Source organism: Cricetulus griseus, chromosome 10, assembly GCF_003668045.3.
Source record: "Cricetulus griseus strain 17A/GY chromosome 10, alternate assembly CriGri-PICRH-1.0, whole genome shotgun sequence".
Lineage (NCBI taxonomy): Eukaryota > Metazoa > Chordata > Mammalia > Rodentia > Cricetidae > Cricetulus > Cricetulus griseus.
This window is the reverse complement of record NC_048603.1, coordinates 25,642,075-25,665,105: the sequence shown is the minus strand read 5'-3', so window position 1 is coordinate 25,665,105 and position 23,031 is coordinate 25,642,075. Positions and strand designations below refer to the sequence as shown.

General features: G+C 45.8%; 1 long non-coding RNA gene across 1 annotated transcript in view; it reads left to right on the top strand.

The window, feature by feature from the left end:
• The window catches only part of LOC113837465, a 193,612-nt gene that overhangs the window by 103,246 nt on the left and 67,335 nt on the right, over window positions 1-23,031 (top strand). The window contains exons 9-10 of the long non-coding RNA XR_003488041.2: window positions 6,672-6,812; window positions 9,291-13,003. This is a non-coding gene — a long non-coding RNA (uncharacterized LOC113837465). The remainder of the gene's footprint in view (window positions 1-6,671; window positions 6,813-9,290; window positions 13,004-23,031) is intronic.

Here is a 23,031-nt window from a genome sequence, read left to right as displayed (position 1 = left end):
CAAATCCCCGAGCCTATGGGGGACATTTCTCCCTCAAACCTTCACAGTAAACAGTTTCTATGCCCAGAAAGGATGGTTCCCAGCTGTGGAGGCCTAGAATGCATACTGCTATCTCAGGTTGGTATGGTGCCAGGAAGATGACCTGCTGGCCAGTCTCAGCAGCTTCCCGTGACTTCCTGCAGGACTCCTAAGGGGAGACTTTCCACCATATGAGACACAGACAGACCATGATTACATGGGACCCCGGAAGCCATGGAAGGGAGAAATTGACCGGTCTCTCATGCCTGAGAAAAGTAGTTCACTGAGGAGAGATTAGAACAATGGAGAGCAACCCCAGCAATTGCAGATGCCTGTCCAGTGAGTCTCAGCCACCGTGATAAACAGTGTCTTCTCCTGGGACAGACAGGACATAGTAAGTATAGTAAGAAGACAGAACATTCCAGAAAGATAAATATGTAGTTGTAGTTCGTAGGAGAGCTGGTAAAGGAGCTGGAGTTGGGGAAAGGGGTGACCTTGAGCACCCCCCCCCCCCGAGATTCTTGAACACCATTCTTTCTTTGAGAGCTCACTGCCTACAGGGTCAGGCCTGACCTTATGCCCATGGCTGCGCCTGGAAGCTTCTAAGCTCCCAGTTCAGGAGCTTGGGCTTGTGGACCCCTGATGCATGCAAACATTTTGGGAGCTTAATAAGCCTGCTCTCATGATTCTTCTGAAAGTACTCTCTCTGTCTTTTCCTACTAGAAGTGTGTCTGTGCAAGCTAAACATGCTTTGCTTTTTTTTTTTTCCACAAGGAAATTTCCAGAAGGAATCAAGGTTGACCAATCAGCTTTCCCCAGGGATCTTTTGGGTGACTTGCTGTTTCTCAGAGAAGCTACCAAATTAATGAAGGGCACAGCTCAGCTTAGTAGAGAGATTTCCCCAAAACACCACCAGACAATTTTTAAGTGCCAATTTCTGCGCTAGTATCGGTGCCTTTCACTGTGAGTCTGGCACTTCAGAGGCTAGGGCAGAAGGATCCAAAATATATCATTTATTGATATTTATTGACAATCCTAAGCACCCATGTCCTGTCATCCCAAACAGGGCCTCAGGGTTTGTCCTTCCAGTCACACATTTCCCTTGTGACCATTCCTACTGTCTCTCTTTCCCTACTTTCAGACAAAGACTAGCGTGTTTTGATTCCCATACCTGGCAACTCAATTACTCTGTCCTAATACTTCTTATAACTGGGATCATGTTTACAGTTTTGTGCCTGATTTGGTGTTCCTGAGACTCTCCCACTCGGTGTGCATTATCAGCTCTTTCTTCGTGGCTGGGTAGTATTCCACGGCCTGCCTACTCCTCCCTTACGAAAGGGCACCGCAGTTGTCTGTAGAGTGTGGTGAAAACTAAGCAGGCTGCCGTGAGCTTCCAAGCTCAAGCCTTTTTATGGACATATGTGTTGGGGGAAATATCTAGAAATGGAAATGTTAGGTCATATGAAGAATGTATTTTTAGCTCTGTGAGCAAGAACTGAGCAGTTTCTCCAAGCGATTGTATTATTTTCCACTGTCCCGTGTCTGAGGCCTCCAGTTGCCTCCATCTGCCCAGTCTCCTTTAAGTTGATCCCTCTCGTGGATGTGCCATGGCCTCTCACTGGAGCGGCAGCCTCCGTCTCTGTCACGGCTGGTCACTGCTTGCCATCCCTCATGTTGAGTTCATACATCGTCTCTCTGGGTGTGCCCAACTGTTTTCTCACTGGAAAGAGGCTTCTCCTTCAATAAGTGTAAGAGGTTTTTATGTTATGGATGCTAACATTAGTTGTTAGTGCTGCAAGGATTTTTCTTCCAGTCTGTGCCTAGGTCCTAAGAAGCCTAGCATTAGACATTATTCTTCCCACTTTCGTTTACTCTCGCAGGTATGTCCTGCCTCTGATCTTGCAATATGACATCTACCAAGTTCACGGGCAAGAACTATGCTTGATGGAGTTGCCCCTGCCACACCCCTCCCAACAAGTCCCACAATTCTCTAGCAGCCCGAGGCCGTTCCCAAGCTGTATGACTGTCCCCCCTGTGTCTAGAACATTCTAGGCCATGCAGCAATGCAGTCAGCCCCCACCTGGCTGGGGGGTATTCTCATGAGTGTCTCATGACTCTGCCCTATGTGGAGAAGAATGTCAATGAAGATGTTTCTGTTTTCATGATGAGGCTGGCAGGAGCACCGAAGGCCAGGATGTCAATGAAGGGCCTAGGCAAGTTTGCCGACAGTCCTCTTCTGGGAGGACTAAGGGAGGAGAGGAGGCAGGCAGTGGAAGGCAGGCCTGTGGTACTTCCTCTGCAACTGCCTCAGAGAAGGGCTTTTCCAAGCGCTAGGGGATCCCCCTACCTTTGTCGTCTCTGAGCAGGGTAAGGGTCTCCCAAGTTGACCAGAGCTTTGGGAGGTTATGGTGGCCAAGAAATGAAGGTTATCATGCTGGGTCTTTCAAGCCTTGGTTGTGTATCATAATATGCAGCCCCACTGAGTCCCAGGCACTGAGTAGGTGCTTTGCACTCAGAGATGAGCCCCTGTAAATACCCACGAGATAGGGATGAGGTTCAGAGAGGTTGGGTCATTTGCCTAACGTCACACATTTGTAAGTGGTTGAAGTCTGAATTGGGTTTAGCTAATTCTAAAGCCCCGTGGCTTAACCGTTACACACTGCTGACTTTCTATTCAAAAATCTCATGTCAAATCCCTACACTGTGTCATGCATGGGGGGAGTTGCCTTGGGCAGGAGTAGATGAAGCTGAGCATGGCCCATCTCTGGTTTTGGACCCTTTATTGGGTCAACCAGTGACACTCCACAGGATTGTCTGCATTCCAGAAATCAGTACTATGTTGAATAAGACTTTTGCAGTTGTAATTAGGGCTCTTGAGATGAGGTCATCCTGGATTGTAATGGTGGCATAATCTGGGGACACGTGCCGTTACAGAAGATAAAAGGGGGGGGGAGACACAAGAGCAGGTCAGAGGCTGGAATGATATGGCCACAAATCCAGAAGGACTAGGGCTCTGCCAGGCGCTGAGAGAGCCAATGACTTCTCCCTCAGAAGCTCCAACAGGACCATGGCCTTGCACATTCCATTCACTGGGAATGCATTAAGGATTGCTCCCACACTCAGGTGGAGGAGGTAGACAAGGGCAGGAACTCCTGAGGTAGCCCACTGTCCACAGACAGGTATGTTTTCCCATCTACTGCTACTTCTCTGACAGTACTGTGACGTGTGGCTCCCAGGTCCTGACTGAAGACTCATTAGGTGTTAACAGTGACTGATCTCTGACTTTTGGCTACCAGCTAGATTCTTCGCTTGTATCACACCACATAATCCTGTTCAGTCACCCACAGGTGCTGCACAGGGTGACAGCCTTGTTTCCACAAGATAGAAGAGGAAACGGAGGCTCATCTTAAGCTACTGGATGCCATGTTTTGGCCTCATCAGTCATTTGAAGGCACTGCTGGCTCTCCGTGTGGCTTCCACTCCCATAGCTTTGGGTAGGGCTTGAGAATTTGTGTGTCAGACAAGCTCTTAGGTGAGGTAGGTGCTGCTTTGCTGTGGGCCATGCTTTTTTTTTTTAGCAATGCTGGAGAACCACATCTGGTTGCAATAAAAGTCAGACCCCTGAATTTCAGTGGGTTAACCCAGCAACTGTCTGCTGTTTATCACACTGTGGTCCTTTGGGTGCTGGGAAGCCCCCATCACGCAACTTAACACTTGAAGCCCATGGCCTCCCAATGTCTTCGTGGGAGAGAAAAGACAGGTCACAGAGTCATGGGCTTTTTCACAGTGCTAAGACTGAAAGGAGATCTGCCTTTGAGCATATGCCATTGGCCTCAACTTATTACAGGATCCCCAAACCCCTTCCAGCGAGGCTGGGAGCTGTATTCTTCCCAGAAGGACACGGTATGGCAGGCATGCAGATGGCCGGCACCAGACTGGGTTAAGTCCAGGTGCTTTCCCCCATTCATCCCTCACTTCTTCCATGGTCCAGGGGCTTTCCCAGGCCTTTTCATACAGGCCAGTGTTCAGGTACTTTTGTGTGTGAGGGTGAAAGTGAGAAAGGCAAAGTGGAGAAAGACATCTCTTGGGTCCTTCAGTCTATTCGCTTGCAGGAGCCTTCCCCTCTAAGGTACTACTCTTACCAGCTGACAGGCACTTTGGGACTTCCCATCATGTGTGCAGGGGTTTGCCCTTACCATTTTTAGCAATGCAGGGCCACCGTGTCCAGCCCTTAAGAAGATCTTAGGTTCTGGACTCCAGGACACAGAAGCATCTGTTCCTTCTAGCTGTCATGCTTCCGTATCCAAGGTGACTTTGCACATCAGGTCCTGGATGACCTCCCAAAGAGTGACCTGTCTTCACCTCTCCATCATTCAGGACCCACGGCCTGAGGTCCAGACTGTGCCATGGTCAGTGCAGATGTCGAGACATCTGTCCAGGCCCATCTTTCTGTATGGACTGTGTCATGTTCAAAAGCCTCAAGTGTATGATCCTCCTCCCCCACCAACATCTTCCTGGCCTGCAAGACTGAGTCTAGAGCTTTCCTGTCACCTACAAAGCACCTCTGAGAGCTGCAGCTGGTGGGGGCATGGGACAGATCCTGGCTCTGTCACTTGTGTGAGTTTGATTCTTGTCTTTCTTGTGGCTCAGCCTTCTCATCTGTAATATTGAGCTGATAAGGCTGTGCTGGGCGTTGAAAGGCGACATGCACTCACAGCCCTTTGAACTGTGTCGAGTGCACAACAAACTGCCAATCATCGTGCTGCCACCGCCACTGTTCTTGTGACTACCCAGAAACTTTAACACACACATCCAAACCATAGCCTGCTGCTTACTTGCCGGCGACTGTGCCGGTCTTTCATACCTCTTGGCTACTGCATTTGGTGTCCCCTGTGCTCCAAGGCCCCTGATTTGTACCCATTGACTTATGTAATCATTTAGCAGCCTTTGCTAAGCTCACTCCTACTCATCCCTGTAGATACGTCTTAGTCCTTCCTGTCCACTCTCCCTGGACTTGCTTCTCCTACATGGAAAGTCTATTTACATTTCTGAATCTCTGTGACTAAGTTGAAATAAGAATAATAAAAAAAACAATGTCCTTTTTCTCTACTGAGTTAATGGCCATGAAGTCAGCTCCTGATATCAGGGCTGACCCATGTAGAAGCTAACAGAGTGTTGGTTGAATGAACGGGTGCTCATCTCTAACTCTGACTCTATACCTATTTGCTCACACCAGAAATCTGTTGCTTGTTTTGCTTGAAACTCAGTCAGTGTGAGTCCACATCACCTAAAGTCCCAACTATAAACAAATGCTGTTAATTGGTGTGCCTGGACTGTCCCTGGTCCAGTTTCCTCTACTCCAGTGGAAAAGGTCCAAGATGACCAATGGGGATGTTCCTGGCCAGTCAGAAAGGACGCCGTTTGCATCTGGGCTTCTAGAAACATCCATAGGTTCACCAAAGACTTTTCAACAGCTGCAAAAGTTGCTGACTCATTAAACTGTGTTTGTCCCACCATCTCCTGGATGTGCTTAATCAGTGCCTAGCACAGTGGTTTTCAACCTGTAGGTTCTGACCTACAGGTTGGGGTTGAAATAACCCTTTCACAGGGGTCACCCAAGACCATCAGAAGTCACAGATATTTACGTTAGAATTCATAACAGTAGCAAAATTACAGCTATGGAGCAGCAACGAACATAATTTTATTGTTCGCAGGGATGGTCACAACATGAGGAACTTTATTAAAGGGTTGCAGCATTGGGAAGGTTGAGAACTGGCCTCGAGGACCAGAAGATGCAAGGAGTTGGGAGCCTTTCTCACATTCACCAGTGTCTCGGAGATGAAGACACGGAGCGAACGTGCTTTTCCCACTAGTGTGAGGATGTGATGCTGAAACTTGGCCAAACAGCCCCCCTTTCACCAGCTCTCTGATTGCTCCGGCAGCTGAAGTCTGGCTGTGATTTTTAAGAGCCCGATATCAATTAATCTGCCCCTTTCCATTTCTGCTTTAATCTCTTGGCTCGTCTCTCGGTAGAATGGGCATTACGGCGGCCATAGACAACAGGCTTTGGGTGAGCCTAGCATCTCACGCAGACTCCTCACACTCTTGACTCTTTGTGTCCGAGGGGATTTTATAGACAGCTTGCTCTTGCTTCTGGCAATACAGAAGGTTGTTCTGCTGCTTTCTGGACAGGTCCTTCTCCCCTGCGACGCAAAGGGAAGGTCAATGGAAGCCTTAACATGTGGCCGAGGTTCCACCAGGTTTTTTTGTTTGTTTGTTTTCTACATCTGCTGCCTCATTCAGTCTCCACAACCATCCTATGGGGAAGACGTGATTAGCTCCATGCTGCTGGTGGGGAATTTGTGGTGGAAAGATCTCAATATTACTTAGCCAGGAAGTATCTTATCATTACAGAGGGTCTGCCTGCCACTTTCTTGGTCTTGTATGAATACTCATTTCTGGTCTCTTTCTTGGGAATGTTGGCATGTGGTTTTGTCTGCCCTGTGCATCATGCGTCCTGTGTGGCTATGCTCGCACTCGTGAGCTCTTTTGTAGCAAGTGCATAGGAATCTGGACAAGTGTTAATTTGTTCGTACTTATTTCCTGAAAGGAAAAAAAAGCCATTTACATTTGCTTTTCTTTTATCTTTCCAGACCTGCAGGGGCCCATTCCTTCTGGCACTTTTGGAGCAGATGTAACCAAGAAATCAATATCGCTGTTAGATTCGTCCATGGCAACCGTAATGCTACTGCATCTCCTGCCCTGTAATGTTGACAGAAACGGCAGAGCCAGGAGTGAGTGAAATACTCAGAAGAGGTGATGGGGACATCAGAAGGGAGGGGGGACATTAAAACCCCATGGAGCCTCACTCAGCAAAGGAAAAACTGTCAGCTGTGCCCCATGGCATAATCAGGTCTCCTTTCAGAGAGTGTAATGGCTTGATGTCAGGCATGGCAGGGGCATCTGCAACATGCAGGCAGCACGAGGCCCTTCAGGAAGATTAAATTGGCAGCTGCAGCAACAGCAGCCTGCTCTACAGTCTTACCTTTCTCTTTTAGCACCAGGAGCTCAGCAGTTCCGGGGATGGGGGTGGGGGGTGGGAAAGCAACTCCCTGCCTTCAGTGCGTCTGGACTTCTGTTGCCTTTGCTGTTACTATTATTGGTCTTATTATTATATCCTGCCACAAGGAAAGAAGGCGTCATCTCTCAGACCAATGCTGGGTGCATGGAAAGCCCTGGAGGGGTAGCTGAATGGTGTTAGCCTTGTCTAGAGAGCACACTCAGCCAGGCAGCAGTGATTTATGGTGTCAGTACTTTCTGCACGTTAGGAGCTGCTTGGAGGTGAAGAGCTAGGCGTTCTGCAGGAAACAGATTGTACAAAGGCCTGCATTCGGATGGCTCATGTCCTGCAGGGACCAAGCATGGAACAGAGCTCTTGGCTTGGATTTCACCTCACCCTGGAGGCTAAGCCGCCTCCTGGAATCTCTCCTCCCTTTCCCTGGTGTGTAGTGTTTGATCCATTCTTACTCAAGGGAGATTTTGTTCCTTTGAAAGACTGGAGAAAAAAAGGTCTGGAGACTTTTTTTTTGTCACAACTTAGTAGTGTGTGTGTGTGTGTGTGTGTGTGTGTGTGTGTGTGTGTGTGTGAGTTACCACCAATATTATGGGTTAGGGATCCCCAATCTGAAAATGTGAAATCCAAATTGCTCTAAAATTGGTAACTTTTTGTATGCTGACATGATCTCATGAGTGGAAGATTCCATGCCATGAAACACTGAACAACTATTAAGATGTTTCATAAAGTTATCTTCAGGCCATGAATACAAGGCACATATATTTTATATATTATATACACATACATAATACACACACACACACACACACACACACACACACACACACACACACATATATATATACATATATATCAAATATATTTGCTGCTCAGATTTGTATCCTCTCTCTTGAACTATTTCATTTGATGAAAATACACCTAAATCTAAAACCAGTCTGAGATCTGAAACACATTCCCAAATATCTTAGGTAAGGGACATTCAGCCTGGAGTAAGCAGAAGTTGAAGGGCCACAAAACATCTTACCAAGTACACAAAGCAACCAGACAAGAAATGGCCTGTCCTGCAGGACCAATAAGGCTGGCTATGAGAAGCCCTGGTAGCAAGAGATGTTTCCCAGCATCCTTTGTGGCTAGGTGTGGTTCCCAAACAGGAGTTCTGTGTTCACATCCTACCAGAGGCAGGATAAAGAACAAAATCCCAGGCTACAGTGGGTCTAGCTGGAGCCATAAGTCTCCTTGTGAAAGAGGGCTATCTCCCAGCAAAGGTGCATAGCTTGGACTGTTATGCAAATAAAAAATAAAACACTGTTGTATTTCACACATTAAGGATCCCTCAACTATCACAATTTAATGAATCTCAACTTCTGTCATTACTTGCCACTAGTTCTTCAATGCTGAGAGTGGCTGGCATTTGGTAAGCACACACCATGGGTCAGACATCAGCTCTTTAAGAAGGAGAGTGTGCTGGATAGTTTTGTGTCCACTTTATATGAGCCACAGTTATCTGGGAATCTCAATTAAGAAAAATGAATCCATAGATCAGGTTGTAGGCAGGCCTGTAAGGGATTTTCTTAATTAGTGATTGATGGGGAGGTCCCAGCCCATTGTGGGTGGGGCCACTGAGGGATTTGGCAGTGGTCCTGGGTTCTACAAGAAAGCAGGCTAAGAAAGCCATGGAGAGCAAGCCAGTAGGCAGCACCCCTCCGTGGTCTCTGCACCAGCTTCTGCCTCCAGGTTCTGACCCTGTTTGAGTCCCTGTCCTGACTTCCTTCAATAAAGAGCTACAATGTGGAAGTGTAACCCTTTCCTCCCCAACTTGCCTTTTTAATCACGGTCTTTCATTGTAGCAGTAGAAACCCTAATTAAGACAAGATGGTACCAGGATTGCTATGACAGATGTACCATGTTGTTTTGGGGAGGATTGCAGAAGGACTTTGGGACTCTGGGCAAGAAAAGTCATTGAGTGTTCAATGCTTGGTGAGCTGTCCTGTAGGAGATTGGCATATAAGAACGTTGAGGGTCATGCAGAAGATGGAGGCCTGGCTTGCGAAGTTTCAGATGGGGAGTTTAAAGACTCTATCAGAACCATTTGTTACTTGGAGTTAAGATTCTGTGGTTCTGGTTAGCTGGGCTGAAGAATCAGCTGTGATTTAATAAGTTACCGGAGCTACTAAAGTGAAACCTTCTGCTCTGCTAGGATAAGTGACACTGTCAGCTGGAGCTGAGAAACTAGCGGTGACCAAGAAGAGACCAGCATTATTGAGACGAAATCTTCTAGGAAGTGCTATTTGAAAGTCGGTGCTTAGAAGCTGTGTTCCACAGGCAGCCAAGGTTGTGCCTTGTACTGGCAGCCAAACTTGTTAGTTCAAGAGTCACCCAGGTGGCACAGGTTTTGAAGAGATGAAGGGGCGATGGAGAGCAGCTGAGGCTTGGCACTGTGAGAGGTCAAGGGAGGTCACTGGAGAAGGTGCAGCCTCACTGGCAGTTGACGGCTTGGAAATGAATGGGTCCTGAAGAGAATCTGAGGCCTGGCACCATGAAGATAGCCTATGAGATGCTACCAGTGTACGTGCAACCCACTTACAGCAGAAGACCCCAGCAGTGTTGGAGATGCCAGCACCATGGCACGGCTGCAAAGAAGAGCAGCTGTGGTGGAGTGGAGCTGGTCAGAACCTGGAAGACAAGCTGTGTGGACTGCAGAAGGCAGGGATGGAGAAGCAACAAGGCCCTTGTAGGAGACGAGATGAAATGCGTGCATTGCTGGAGTTGAATGTTGAGTTATTTGCACTTGAGTTTGGTTTGACTTTGGTTTGATTGTGACTGTGCCCTAGCTCTTCCCTCTTGAACTAAGACAGGGGTCTAATTGCACCCTTGTAGGTACTCTGATTATCCTGTTCCACAGAAAACAGAAATTCCCCAAGAGGTTGACAGCAAGTGAGCCTGGGCTGCCTATTTTATTCCAGATTTTGGTCTTAAACAGTGAAAGAAGTTGCTTCTCCTTTTGAAGTGCCCAATCATATGGGCATCAGAATATTCTCTCAGGGTCCTTACACCTAATCCCTTTCCAGCCATCGTTTTGGACACTCCAGATTGAAACTGAAGTGCTCCTATCTGGCCTCACATCCTACAATGTCCCCCCTTCACACAGAAGAGAACACAAACGCCTTCGTGGAGTGCCCATCTGCTGGTATCCAGGAAACTGGGGCAGCTTCAGGCAAAGGCAGGAATTGTGCTTTTCCCTCAGTGTTTTTGCTTTGCAGAGGGAATCAGGGAGAACAAATCAACCTTCCCTGCGGACTTCAAGAGTTCAAGAACGGGTTGTTTGCCCGTCTCCTGGGAACATTGCTTAAAAGATCTTTGTATTGGGTGGGAGCTTCATTCCAATCATATATTGGTATAGCTCTTTAAACACACACGGTTGTATAATGTAAGGTAGAGCCAGTTTTTCAACTGTGCTCAGCTCTCAATTTCTATTTGTTCTCTGAAAGACTATATTGACTTTGGAAAGTAACTTGGCAATATCACACTACAGCAACTTCCCTCCCAATTATGCTCCCCGGAGAACACTCCTGTGCAAAGGAAGGAATGCAGTATTCGTAACCCCCAAAACAGACAGGCTGAATTAAATGTCCGTCCACAAGAGAAAGGACAAATTTGTGCAGAGTTTTCTGGATGTATTAGCACTAATGTAATGCAGAGCTGTCTCAAAAAAACATGGCAGAATAAAATCATAAATAGTGTTATGTGCTATGCCTGTCAGGGTCTCAGTAGGAAAGCAGAAGACACATGAAAGAGGAGTTCTAGAAAGAAAAAAAAAGGCTTTACTCCCAGGGACGGCTGGGTTGTGGGTTACTCAATTGTTTACAGATTTCTGCAGTGCTATTCTGTATCCTCCTTTAAAATTATTGCCATCTAGATAATTTATTTTCTGACTTCCTTTTTCATCTAGCATATCTTTATGGATCATTCTTATCAACAGATTTTGGCGAATGTGATTTGGGATGGGTGCTAGGAGCATTGAATCCCTGCTCTCACTCTCTGGGATGCTTTTGATGTCATGTGATGGAGCTTGTACCCGCCCACCTGAGGACCATTGAAGAGAAAGATCTGCCCAAGGCCAGCACCAGCTGGCACCAGTTTGCAATAGACCAGATGACATTGGTCTATTGCAAACCTTAGGATAAGTCCAATCAGTCAGTACCACTTTAAGCAGATATGGAAGCTGAGCCCAGCTCAAATAACCAACACATATGATGGAAGCAAAACACTGATTATAGCCTTTAGCCTTTAAGTTTTGCTGTGATTCTTTCAGGTGCATAATCTACACAAAAGAGATTTAAAAGAAAGAGAGAAGAAAATGTATGGTTTCTTAAAGCTAGCAAGATGGTAGTTACTGGAAGGATCAGGGGAAGAGGCAGGGTTTGGGGAACTCTATGGGGCAGGCCATGAAGGGATTATCTCCAGGAAGGTCCCAGAAGCCAGAACCATGGCAGTCATGGGATGGGGGAGAATGATCTTCCAACAGCTAAAATACTTGCTGCGCCCAGCCAGAGGCAGACAGCAAAGGAGTCTGGGAGATGTCATTCCCTGGAGTCTGATTCCTATGGCAGAGACATGGATCTGGGAAGGGCTGAAGGACAATGTGGAAAACTGGAACTTATATTGTGCCGTGTGATTTCATCAAGGAATGAGGAACCTCAAATCAGTTGGAGGTCAGCTCTGGGAAGAAGGGGTTCCTACCTTAAATAGGCCATGAATACACACACACACACACACACACACACACACACACACACACACACACACACACACACACACGTGTAAGTCACTAACAAGGCCCAACAGGGACCCGTGGATCTAGAAAGGAGTCAATCTCCCTGCTTCTATTTGCATGGTGCCTGGCATATTCTAACATGAAATCAGGGTGTAGAGATAAGATAATGGTATTTTCATGTGTTAGGAATACCCGATAGCTCTTGCACCCAAGTTTCTGCATTAGCACAGGGTTGCTAGTTTGCTCCTGGGCATATTGTTAACAGTGTGAGCCACTTCAGGTGACTCTCTTGCTCTTTTGGCAATGGGTCTGGCACATAGTTGTAGGGAGATACCCTGATTACATGCACTGCTGACGACACCTGTTTGGGCATGGTCACAGGTATGTAGAAAGGTATAGATAAGGGCAAGGGAGAGCGGGCACTCGCCCTTTCAGGGTTGAGCCAGTATCTGGAAGCATTCTGGGACCGGACCACTTGGAGTGCCAATCTGATTCCTCGTGTGAGTGTAATTCCCCAATAAATTACCAGCTAATAACTTATCTCGGATTCCATTCGTGATCATCTATATCTGGTGTCACCTCGCCCAAGTGGGCGTGGTCAGCAGTACTTGTAATCGGGGTCTCTCCCTACACATTGTAAATACTCAATAAATGCTGCCTGTCAGTGTGTTGTTTTACCCTGTGTTCAGGTGGTATGAATAGAACAATGGCAGGTGTGATGATGAAGGGTTCCCTAATAACCCAGAATCTGCATTAACCACTTAAAAAGAGGCCAGTGGCCATCTTGCAACACACTCCAGAGCTTCACGTGAAGACTTTGAAGCTACAAACTGGACTTCCTGGTGACAGCCACGGTGAGATGAGGCTCTCTGCCAACCATCGGGGAAGTAGCCCCACCCCCCACCCCACAAGGATCACAGAGTCTCGGCTTCCAGACACCCACAGTTTCAGAGGCAGAATCACCAGGAAAGCCTCATCCAAATTCTGACCACACCCGGGAGAAAGCTGATGTGTCCCGTTTCAGGCGCCTCCATCCTGGCATCTCCTATGACCCTGAAACGATCGATATGCTGAGTTCCCTGTACATTCAAACGTATCCGTGAGAAAGGATTCTTTGTCTACTTCCAGGAACTCAGGTACATGTTTTCCTGTGTGTCTTTGTCACATCATAAACACCAGCACCACTGCTTCTGTGCTCTAAGCTGTGATCACCTAGAATAAAGATGCCACTGGGTGTAGGCTCTGCCAGGCGGTTGGTCTGATTGCTGAGTACCAATGGGAGGGCAGAGCATACAGCAAGGGAACACTGGAGCAACGGTGATTCACATCGAAAGTTTCTCTGCCCTACTGAGAATTGCACCCAGTTCAAAAAGATAAGAATTCAACCCTTCTGGAATCCCCCTTGATGATTTTAAACTGCAGCTGACTGCAGGTAATTGAAACCCCCAAAAGAGAAACTGAGGGATCAGGATGTCTGTGTAGTACCAGAAATGGAGAGAGAAGGAAAGGGTTTTACTCAGGCTTGGAAGGCACATAATCCTTTGCTAAGTTCTTACATCGACTCCACACACACACACACACACACACACACACACACACACACACACACACACACTTACACATATACACACATACATGCATACATACAAACACTACACGCACATACATACACACAAATACACATACATACACATACCACACACATGTAAACACACAATACATAAACACACGTAAACACACAAATACACACACACACATACATATACATACCACACACACATAAACACACATACATACATACACACATACATACATACACATACCACACACACACACACACACACACACACACACACACACACGCACACAATTTACATTCCTGTCACCATCCATTGAGAGCAGGAAGAATTACTTCTCATTCCCAGACAAGCAGGTCAGTGGCTATGAGGCTTCCCCAGGCCTTCCTGCTCGGCACGAGAGTCTCTTCTGTGTCTGGATGACAGAGCCTTCCTGGTGCCACAGCAGGTCAGCAAGCTTTGCCTCAATTTCTCTGCCTGTTCAGCTGCCTTTTGCCCCTCCTCTCTCTCTCTCTCTTACTCCACTCCTTTCTCCTTGGCAGTTAGGAATGGGGGTGGGTGGGTGACAAAATGACTCCGACAGACTATTTGTCTGTAAGTAAAGTCTAAGGTAAATAGTGTGTCTGTGGCTGCTATATTTTTTTTTTTTTATAGCTGCATAGCACCTGGCCTAGGTGGGAGGCTCAGAATCTATGGAGACTGATAGAAGTGTTTTTCAAATTTAGCTGTCAAAGCTGGAGAAATCATCCTGCCTCCTGCCTGGAAAGTGATTTACAATTTTCCTCTTTGGTGGCATCCTAAAGCAAACAGACACTTGTGTTTCCATGGAGAACCCACTCTTCTCTCTAAGTTAGAGGGCCCGCCCGCCCGCCTTCCCCTCTTTCTTTCTTCCTTTTCTCCTCCATTACCCCTCCCTTCCTCCCCCTTTCATCCTCCTTTACAGCCTTTCTCTCTGTATTCTTCACCCTTCTTGCTGTTTGCGAACCCCATCGTTCCTCAATTTCCCCCCACACTCCCAAGCACCTGATCTGTCAGGTCTTCCTCTACTTGCTAAGGACACAGAGGTAATTCAGAAATGTTTCTGTCCATGAGAAACTTCTCGTCTGCTTAGGAGAGATAAGCTAAGCAAATGCTCCAGGGTGAATGGGTGAGACAGGGAGCCCTGAGCCTCTTACGGTGGATTTTATAAGGATAGCTACTGTTTTTCAGACGACGACACATTTGGAAGCAGGCAGAGTCCCCTGTTCATTTCTGGGGGGCTGTAAACGGTCCTGGAGCTCTTTGTATAAAATGACGGGGCTGTGTTTTATTTTCACTGTTTTCTTCTAGAAAGATTCAGTTGATGAAACGGCAAGTGATACAGGAGCTGAGGTCAGGGATGGGCTCTGCCCACTCTTCGTTACTTTCTAGTTCAGTCCCTGCGTACGGGAAAGGCCTATGAGAAGAGATGGACGTGACTGGTGTCTTCTGAATCTCAGGGAAGGGAAGCATCCTTTCCCTCAGCCCCCATCTGCTGCTCTCCTGCTCTAAAGTGCAATGCTTAGAAACAAGCAGACTTTTGGGTTAAACCACTCATCCAAGCAAAGACTACCTTCTGTTTGGTTCTGTTTTTTTTAGATAACATCTCACTATGTAGGCCAGGCTGGCTTCAAGCTTGAGATTTCACCCTGGCTGAACCTCTTAAGTGTTGGAATTATGGGGCTATGCCACTGTGCCAGGCTGAAAGTGAGACTTTAACTACAGTTTATGTGACTCAGTTTCCAAGTCTGCTTGATGTTCCAGTAAACCCAGCTGCACCAAGAATTCTTTCCAGAAAGGACAGCTTTGTGATCTGTGGGCTTCTTGTCCAGGATCATAGACTTGGAATTTTGTATAAAGTCACAATTATTAGCAGGAAAAAAGAATCCCCCTGATGCTCACCCCATCTGAAAACAGAGCACGCTTGGCGTAGGTGGCTATTAATATACATTGTCATTGGCATCAGCATTGCAGGCTCAGTCTCTGAGAGAGCCAAGATACTGCACATTTGCATACTGCTTTGCATTCATTTGCATTTTTCCCCTATGCAAAATCAAATGCAGCTAATTAGTGCAACCTTGTTACAATGAGAAGCAGGCTCAACCTTCTGTGCCAGGGCAGATGGAGTCCAGAGCAGGGACTAAAACAACCCAAAGCCAGTTACATCCTGGGTTGGACACGCAAGGAGACTTGACAGGGAAACATAGACCCTGAATAAAAAGTAGGAGAGTGAGTAGTGTTGGTTTCAAATATCGTCCTTTGGAAGTAGATACTGGAAAGTCAGTAAGACCGGAGAACTAGGAGGGAGGGAGGGAGGGAAAAAGGGAGGGTGGGAGGGAGGCTGAGACTGACTTAAAGGTGATCAGAGCAGTGCCTCATACATGATTTGGATCTCAAAGACCCTGGGAAACATCCTGTACTTAGAAGCTTCGGGATGCTGTACTTGGGGAAGTGTAGGGGTGAAGTGTGGGAAAAATAGATAGCAATGCACTCAGTAAAGTGTAGTATGTAGGTGGGGGTTCTAGGCTGTTATCTAGAGATCATCACATCATCACAGCTGGATGGAAGTTCTCAGCGTCTTTACAGGGTCCAGCCACGATGTGCAATGGGATCCCATAACCCCCACCACCACCACCACACAGAGATACTTTTGGATCTTATAAACATGGAAAGCACAAGAATCACAGTTTTAATACCATGGCCATGCTAAGATCCACCTCTTATTAGGTGCCACTGAGGCAGAACCTGCTTGCCAAGTATGCCAGGAAGCTCTTCTCAAACACCCGGAACACCCTCTCTCCGGAAAGGTGACAGCAACACTCATTCTGTCTCCCTCTTTCTCGTGCAGGTTTGAAGCAGTCTGTAGCTCGTCTCCTAACCTACTCCTTTCATTTCGATTTGGTGGCAACTTTAGTCCTTCGTCAGCTGAGGACTCCTTTTTCTCAACCGGTCATTTTGTTTGCGGTCTCAGATTGTAGCTCCATGTTCTGTTGCTGAGTGTGTTCTGTTCCACGAAGGACACTGCCCGTCTTCCTAGGGGATTGCCCTACCATTTCAGCATGAGTGGAAGTGATAGATATTAGTGCTGGGCAGAAGACAACACTCGAGCCACCACATCTGACATCCCTTCCTGAATTTACCTCACAGCCAGTCTTGGGGTGGGAGCAAGGGGTGGCAGTTATGGACAACTGGCAATGCCGAATCTCAAGAGAACTTAAGATTGTCTCTATGATCACCACATCTGTTCAGCAAGAAGCATTCATCCACTACATCATAGTGGGAGATTGGCTCTTGAGATTGAGATTGGCTTTTCTGCTAATTGCCCAAAGCTCCCTGTGGGGGGAAAAAAAATGCTTGTTACAGTGGATGTCAAGACCTTTAGCCCACTGTCACTGCCTTGACTAAAAAAATGTGTTATCTTCCAACTTTTAAAAATGTGAAACTTTTTTTTTGTGTGTTTTTTTTCGAGACAGGGTTTCTCTGTGTAGCTTTGGAGCCTATCCTGGAACTAGCTCTTGTAGACCAGGCTGGCCTCGAACTCACAAAGATCCACCTGCCTCTGCCTCCCGAGTGCTGGGATTAAAGGCGTGCACCACCAACATAACTCGCCATAAGAAGCAACGATTTTCTTTGCAACATTTTCACATACAGTGTGTCTACTTTGTTCTTGCTCATTTCCTCCCCTACAGGTTTCACTGTCCCCCTTTCTTTTTGCACCCTCAATTAGTTCTCTTTCTACTCTTATATATATTCTATTACCCTCCCTTCTTCTCCCCCTCATGTTTCCATAGCCTCCTCTCTACTTTTGTACCTGACAAATACCTGTGTGCATGTGTATAAACATTGCTTTAAAACCACAAAGAGACTTCTGCTACTACCAATCGCAGCGAAACGCTGTGCAAAATTATCTCCCTTAGTTTTTGACAAAAGGCACACGAGCCAGGTAGTTCAATTTCCACCTCCCAGACTAATAAAAAACAGAAGTTCAGGACTGTTCAGTAATGGATTCACAACCACACATTCAAGGAGAGGGTCAGGATTGCAGTCAGCATTCCTCTCGTGCACAGACCCTAATCTCATTACTTTTTACTCATGCATTTCCTCTCCAAACTGGATACTAACCAGCTGAGCCACATACCATATTCATCAGAGATGGCTGCAAATTTCTTGTCTGCTACGTAAAGCAAAATACTAATGGGGCAGAGTCTGTGTGCAATTGCTCCTTAAAGGCTTAGGTGAGATGTTTACTGTTCTGGATGCTAGGTTCTACAAAATGCAACACGTTGCTTGAGACCATGTGTTCTAAGCAACAACTCTCAGTGGTCGTTCAACTGTATCGAAGTACATGAAAAAAGTCTTGTGGAAATAGGTTTTTCTGGGCTAAGGACCTACAGTATTTATGAGACACTTGAAGGGTCGATTGCTCTCCAGAGATGAGGTGTTCTAATCCTCCCATCTGTTGAGTGTGACTTACCACTTTCCTTGGAGGAGGAGGAGGTTTGGAGACAAGGAGTATTCATGCTGACTAAATGCTGGTTGAAATTTGTAGGGTGACTGTCGGGTTTATCAGAGAGTAACTGGAAGGCAAACTGTATCATTTCATTTGAAAAATCATTAAAAATGTTCCTGCTTCACATTCCTGTGGCTCCTTGTGGCTCATTCCACAGAGGAGCCACCCCCCACAACACACCACCCACCCCAGCCAAAAGCTGTGTCATTAGCTGTGGCTATTGGTCATTTCCTGTCTCATCCATCCAGATGCTTGTTTTATTTTGACTGCCATGAGAATGGGTTCTGAACTATGAGCTGAGTTTCACAGACATTGGCGGATGTACTTCCTTCGGTGTGGGAATAGAGGAAAAGAAAGCAGGAGTAGCATTCAGGAGGCGGGGTGCAGTCACTGCCTCTCTGGCAGCATTTTCATGAGTGTCCTCAAGCATGCCTGTTTCAAGCAGTATTTTTTGAGCACTAGGATGTGTTACCACTGTTCCAGATGCTGGGGCATGGAAGTACACCTAATATAACAAAAGCAGACCTTCACATTTCTACAACTTTTGCTCTGGAGGGGAACAAACTATTCCAATAAAATTAGTACAGATATATGTCAGTGAAATACATGCTTTGCATGTGCTGATTTAAGGAGAGAGCATGGTGTTCTGAACACTATAATCTTCATATCAGATAATTAGTGACGAGAAATCAGCTTTAAAACTATCCTTTCTTGCCCTCTTTTTTCTCCTCCCTTCCCTCTGGTTGTTGACCTTTTATCATGAAAGTCTGTTAATGTGTTTGTTAATCTCGATGTTTATTTACTGTGTGGGAGTGTTTGGCCAGCATGCGTGTATGTGTTCCTTGTCCATGCCTATGGTTGGTTGTGAGCCACCATGTGAGTGCAGGGAACTGAGCCTGAGTCCTCTGCAAGGGAAGCAAATGCCCTTAACTGCTGAGCCAAGTCTCTAGCTAATCACTGTTTACTTTGTTGGATATTAATTGAGACATTTTTGGTTTCTAATGTTTATTAGCACGATACATCTTTCTCCTTTAATCGATTTATATTCTTAGTATCAAGTACATGTTCTCTATATATGCAGAATATATTCATTCTTTGGGTTTTCATACAGCTTGATTCTCCCTTTTACTTAGAGGTTTTAGCAGATTTGTAGAGAGTGTTGTTAGTATTCAGGCATCTGTTCAGGCCTGTCCTTGGGGTTCTGATGGGATTCGCCCTCAGCTGCAGCCACTAAGAGCACCACCTGTGCACATTCAATATGTTCCCTTTGAAAAGGGCCCCGCCCACCTCCTATCCTTCTCTCTCTTTCTCTTCATCTGTTCCTCTCTCCCTCTCTTTCTTCTTCTTCTTCTTCCTCTTCCTCTTCCTCTTCCTCCTCCTCCTCCTTTTCCCTCCCCTCCCTCCCTCCCTCCCTCCCTCCCTCCCTCTCTCCCTCTCTCTGTCTTTCTCTCTCCTCCTCTTTCCTCTCTCCTGCTGCTCCTGTCTCTGGAGTCTGGTCTCCCCCCTTCCCTTTCCCCTTTTTATGATCCCTTTCCCGAATAAAAAACCCTCTGCTTGAACCCTGTTGTATAGTGTCTTTCTCTTGTGTGCTGCTTTTCTTAAATTATAAGTGTAATTGTTGGTTTTGGTTATGTTCAGGTCAGCCATATTGCTCTGTGCTACTTCACTCATCTCTTATTCAGTCTGTTTCTGTGTTCTCATTTGTCAGGAACTTTTTAGTATTTAATATGCTCCTCTGCTTTGTGACAGGGCATGTCCTTCTATATGCTGTGAATATATGTTTCTCTTATTGATTGATGAATAAAGCTGTTCTGGCCAATGGACAGGCAGGATGTAGCCAGACAGAAACTATAGGCAGGGCTAGTAGACTAAGAGAATTCTGGAACAGGACACAGAGAGTGAGTCACTAGAGAGTTGCCATGTAGCTGCCAAGGAAAAAAGAGTCCCGGGCATCACCAGTAAGCCTAGACCACATGGAGATGGCTTAATAATTAAGAGAGAGCTGGCCAACGAGAAGCCTGAGCCATAGGCCAAACAGTTTATAATTAATATAAGCCTCTGTATATTTATTTGGGACTAAATGGCTATGGGACCGGGAAGGACAGAAACTGTCATCAACAGCTTTGTGCTCATATTTTTTTGGTGGTTTTCTAGTGACTTTCTAAGAATTACAATTTGCATCTTTGAGTTAATGTTAAACTAGTGGAAATGTTTTTATTCCACTTTCATTTTTGAAATAGAAGAATTAGGTTCACAATTCTGCTTTTTCTCTCCTTTTAATTCCCTTCCTCTTCCTTTATTTCTTTGCCCTCCTTTTTCCATCCTTCATGTGCTGGAATCTAAGAGCTGACACCTGCCAACCAAGCAATACCTCACCAAGTTACATCAGCAGCTCAACAATTTTTGTATGATGGGTTTTAATCTTCATTTTGCCTTTAGTGGTACTTCTAAGAATTGTTCCAGTGTTTTCTAATTTACATAGTTTTTGATGGGATGCCAGTCACCAATTTTATCTGTGGTCACCTGCACAGCCTGTGCCCTTTGACATCTTTTGGAACATTTCCCTTAGACAAGTTGCATCAAGTGGATTTGCAAGATGGAGAGAAATGGCATTTCATTTGGGCTCTTGCAATCAATCATTTCTCAGACTTTTCATGCATGAAGTTTATGCCCACTCTCCCAGCTACCTGAACAAATAAGCCAAAGCCAGTTTGTACTGCTTTATTTTGTTTGTTGCAACCCAAAGAACCTTGATTGAAAATTAATAGTTCATTCTCCTTAGCTCCACATTCTCATCACCACCACTGTCCCTGGCCATGCCCCACAAGGATGAGACTCCAAGTAGCACAAAATACTTTTAGTTCCATGAGTAGAACTTACCCTAAGGAAGCTGAAGGGACTTCTTTCTTACTCTTATGAGAAAGGCATAAACAAAAGATAGATTAATTTGACCATCAGGTAAGTGATTGGGTAATATCGCTTCCGAGATTAGGATTTGGGGATTTGAGGTGATGCTATTTCTCTCTGAAAATTAGCTGGTCCCCACACTTTCAACCACTCAGGTTTCACAATTTACCATTTGCTAAGAGCTAAAGTACGTTGCGTGTCCTTTCTCCCTTGTTTATTCACCTTGGCTTCTCTTCTATGCTGGTATCATGCCACACAACAAAGCTCCTTTGGGAGAAGATAACTACAGATATTTTCAAGTTTGTTTTCTTCCAAGGTTAACAGCAGCAGCTAGAAGAGGGCTCTCTTTTCTAACATCAGAGAAATCTATTCAGAGAAAGGCTCTGTATGTCTTGGGGGCAAATGGCCTATGACTGGACTGGTCATTACTGCAACAGAGATTAGTTTTTAGGATGACTCTTCCTATCCACTCCTGAGACTGAGGCTTGAGGTGAGTAGCCCTGAATGAAGTCATATCAGAGTAGAATGTTTAGTGGTTGTTTCTCTATGGAAGAAAGCAGAGAGGCAATGTGTGTTTTCTGCTTCACTGCCTATAAATGGTCTCAAGGTACAGTTTTGATTTTTCAACTTAGTGTGTATTTACCTGTCCATGTCTGGGAGCTGGCGTGCATATACAAGTATGTATGAACTCGAATGCATATGTAAATGAAGGCAAGAAGAAGGTGCTACATCCCCCCCCCTTTAAAGATAGGGTCTGTCATTTGCCACAACTCTCCCAATATGGTGGCCTGGTTGGCCCAGTGAGCCTCAGGGACCTGTCTGTCCTCACCTTCCCAGCTCTGTCTATCCTGAGCGCTGTCTTCGGATGTCTATTGGAGTGGACTATCTGAAAAGAATAAACCCCCTTTCATCTTTCTAGCGATACTTTCTTTTCCTGGAATGATTTCTTCATTCCACGTCATCTGAACATACACAGAAGGGCTTAATTCTAGGTCTTCCTAAGTACTTTCCATAGTCTCTCTGATGCGTCTCCTCTTGAATATTCACAGACTCTAATTTATGCAGGTTGTTTCTATGCTTTTGTATGGGCATGCCATACTAGGTTAAAACGCTAAGTGTAAGGGCTTATTTTCATTTGTTTAATTTCATATTCTCTCTTGTACATGGGATTTCCTTTCTTCTAGAAGGTACGAATATTATTTGTTGGTTGATTTTAATTGAACTGAGTTGACCATGCCCTTCTATTCCACTTCTACAATCCTGATCACCCATCTAGATTCTTTTGTTGCCAACTTACGTTGTTAACTGGCTCTTGACATGTGTCTAGGCAGTGCTTGAGTTGCTACTGTCTACCATGGACTTTTCGCCGTGCAGGGCTATCAAATGCTGCTTTACTAACTGACAAACTTTGGTGTCATGCCTACTACTGTTGCGTGCTGCAGTCATGACAGAGAGCAAAGCAGGTCCAGCTTCGCCTGCGTGGAGATGCTCCTATGATTTGAGAGCCAGGTCATGAGAGCCTGGTGAATAGGATTGTAGACGGAAAGGTGGGGAGGCTACCAGAGAATATGTTGAATTAGAAAATGTTTCTCAATACCTGTTTGTGAGATGAGTGGTTGTGAGAGATTCTTCTTCTTCTTCTTCTTCTTCTTCTTCTTCTTCTTCTTCTTCTTCTTCTTCTTCTTCTTCTTCTTCTTCTTCTTCTTCTATCCTTTCTTCTTTCTTCTTCTTATCTCTTCATTGTTTTATTTCCTGAGGACCCGGGTTTCCCCGTGGCTTTGGAGGCTGTCCCAGAACTAGCTCTTGTAGACCAGGCTGGTCTCGAACTCACAGAGAACCGCCTGCCTCTGCCTCCCGAGTGCTGGGATTAAAGGCATGCACCACCACCACCCAGCTCCAGTTTTCTTCTTGACGATATCAAGTGTCTCTTCTCCAACATTCCCAGTGTTTCACAAAGAGCCAAGATCCTTCATGCATTTGTCTAGGTTTCCCTGCCGGCTTTGCCACTGTGTTTGATACACTGAATCCAAATGTTCTGTTTGTAGTCTGCTTTCACAAAGAAAATAGGCGGGGTCTTGCTTCATGTGTCTGTGCTCTACTTGTCTGGCAGTGAACATTCAAGAAATGATGAATGGATGAATGAACTAAACAG